Source organism: Eucalyptus grandis, chromosome 1 (genome assembly GCF_016545825.1).
Source record: "Eucalyptus grandis isolate ANBG69807.140 chromosome 1, ASM1654582v1, whole genome shotgun sequence".
Taxonomy (NCBI): Eukaryota; Viridiplantae; Streptophyta; class Magnoliopsida; order Myrtales; family Myrtaceae; genus Eucalyptus; species Eucalyptus grandis.
This window is the reverse complement of record NC_052612.1, coordinates 11,421,525-11,424,325: the sequence shown is the minus strand read 5'-3', so window position 1 is coordinate 11,424,325 and position 2,801 is coordinate 11,421,525. Positions and strand designations below refer to the sequence as shown.

The window sequence follows — 2,801 nt, the reverse complement described above, 5'->3', positions numbered from 1 at the left end:
CTACAATATGGGATTTTAACAATGATGAACACATTCTATATTCGTCGTTACCTTAGGTGATTATAGCTCATGGGCCAAACCCAAATTGACTGATTCAACATAAAACACATCAAGGTTGATGAAAATCAACATGGATTATGTCGCTACCTACCCTTGGAGAAGGGAATAGGTTTAGGGATATTGCTTAAAGGACAAGTCTCTGGCCAATAATTAGACACAGGCTCTCCCAAGCCCATTTTGGATATTCAAATTGAGAGTATGAAAATTTTATAAAAAATGAGTCACCACTAACTTTTTAAGATCGGCTAGAAATTAAGTAAGGTATGGGAGTGTACCTCACTTCCTATACAACTAAAGAATCTAGGATCAATAACTTGATTACACTAATTAACTAGTCAGTGTCCTTTCGATACCTAAACTTGTTCAATTTAAAGAAAGAGATCTTCTTCTTCTTTTTTGTTAGGAAGTTTAGATTTATTTTATATCTATTCATTAACATGTGAGGTGATTATGTAGGTGCACAATCATTAGCATAATTATCAGCCATCAAAAGAAAGCATTAAATAGATTGCATGGGATAGGAAATACTTAACATTAAAGAAAAGATAAATGCTAACCCTAACTAGACTAAAAAAAAGGCCAGAATTAATGTATCAATATTACGCAGTCAAGGGCATTTGTCTCTTAGAACAATTAAGATTCTAAGGTAGAGCCCTAAGGGCTTGTTTAATTTAAAACATGATTTTCACCAAAGATTTCCACACATTTAATGATTTTCAACCTACCAGCCAACCCTCTCTCCTAGCTAAATGAAGGCTCATTGACTGCAAACATCCTCGATGAAGCGAGCCAAAGACAAGTAAGAAGAGCCACCCTCCATCAAAGCCTTCCTACTCTTCTCGCTCACTTCCTTCACCTTCTTCCTCCTCTCCCTAGCCTCCTCGCCCTCCATTAACTTCCTTATACCTCTCTCTATTTCATTTGCCATCAGGACATCGTCACTACCTTTGACCAGATCTCTTCGATAATCCATCTTGATCTCCGCCGCGAGACCGAGCTCCACCACCAAGTGGAATGCGTTGAAATGTTGCTCCGCATATTGGGGCCATGCGGCGACCGGCATGCCAAACCATATGCTTTCTAGGCGGAGTTCCACCCGCAGTGAGACACAAACCCTCCGATGGCTGGGTGGGCCAAGATTGCGACCTGTGGGGCCCACCCGATCACTCTCCCAACCCCCGCTGTCCTATTAAGAAAACCCTCGGGCAGGACCTTTGCGGGATCTGCGTAGTCCCGGAGGGCTTCCAGCTTGCCTTTCGCCGGAGGCTGTCGTAGGGACCACAGGAAGCGGTACCTGCTCCGCTCCAACGCGTGGGCAATCTCTTTTGTCTGGTGCTCGTCGAAGTAACCCCCGCTCCCGAAGCACAGGAACACCACTGACGCATCTGGCTGCTGGTGGAGCCAGTCCAGGATCTCGAAACCCTTTTTGCTCTCAACCTTGATGTTTAGTATGGGGCCCACGGAGTACACCACGGGTGCTCCTAGGCTGGCCAGGACTTCCATAGCGTGCGGTTCAAGCTCAGCGAACGTATTTACCAAAATTCCCTTGGTTTCCCTATACCTCAGGGGGAGCTCCAAGAATATCCGGCAGTCTTCTTCCATAAACACTGCCAAAGGCAAGAACTTGGCGGCAGGAAGCGGGTTAGCTAAGCACGGAAAGTCCAGCTCGGCATCAGAGCCCTTGAGCCTGGTCGGGTCCATGTGTTGCTCGCCTTGGAGAGACTGGAAGTGCAGCATGACTCCAAGGATCGCCGCGCCTGATGGGAAGAAAATGTAGGAAGGGACGCCGAACTCAACAGCCACGTCAATCATCGAGGTGCAAAACATGTCGAGGACAAGCCCAGCAAGCTGTGGCGAGCCGCAGGCAGAGAGCTCAGCGATGGCTTCTCGAACGTCAGCTTTGTAGCTCTCCATAAAGTGATAGATGAAGGCCACGGGAGACGTTCTCAGGGAGTGGCTTCGCCTAGGGAGGAGGACGAAGCGGATGTGGGCAGCCACGGAGGCAGTGAGCGACTCGATGTAGGAATCAATCTCCGATTCGAAGGGGAACTTCATGATGAGGACGGTGATGGAGAGCCGATCATCACGGTCGACGAGGAGCTTGGCCATCTCCACCATCGACACCAGGTGGCCAGGGCCCGCAAATGGGATGAACACGAGCTCGGATTTAGCACTCATGATGACGACAATGCCTTCGAAAATTCTTCTTTTCCTAACTGAGTTCACTCGGTTGCGAAGATGATAACGAGGTGGAGGCTCTTATAGATCTCAATTTGTAAGTCTTCAGTTAGTGGGAATGAAGGAAGCAGCCAAGGAGATGGGGATTGAATTATAGGAAGAGGTGACGACGTCGTGCTGGTTGAGGTCTGCGTCACTGTCTGGTTCACTTTTCCTTGGTCGAAATCGCCCTCTAGTTTGACTTGCGTTTGTTGGATTTTAAGTTTGGATATTGCTTGGTGTTGGTTTACTCCACGAGAAATTCTAAAACCACCCCGGCTCACGTCAACCGATGCATCCAATTAAATCAATGCGAAAATTGCTAAAAATAAATGAAAAATAATTAAAGAACACTTGAGATTTACTTAGTTTGATCCAAATATCGATACTTACTCCATGGGTAGAACGAACGAAAAGTACTCCACTAATTAATTAGAGAATTTTAGAGTTATAATCACTTGCATATAGATTACGGCCAAATCCACAGTGTTTAGACTAAAAGAATTACCTCACTGAGCAAAACA

At 46.1% G+C, this 2,801-nt stretch overlaps 1 pseudogene; it reads right to left on the bottom strand.

The window, feature by feature from the left end:
• Nucleotides 1–600: 600 nt before the first annotated feature.
• LOC120292013 lies at nucleotides 601–2,352 on the bottom strand (annotated as a pseudogene).
• Between the last annotated feature and the right edge of the window lie 449 nt (nucleotides 2,353–2,801).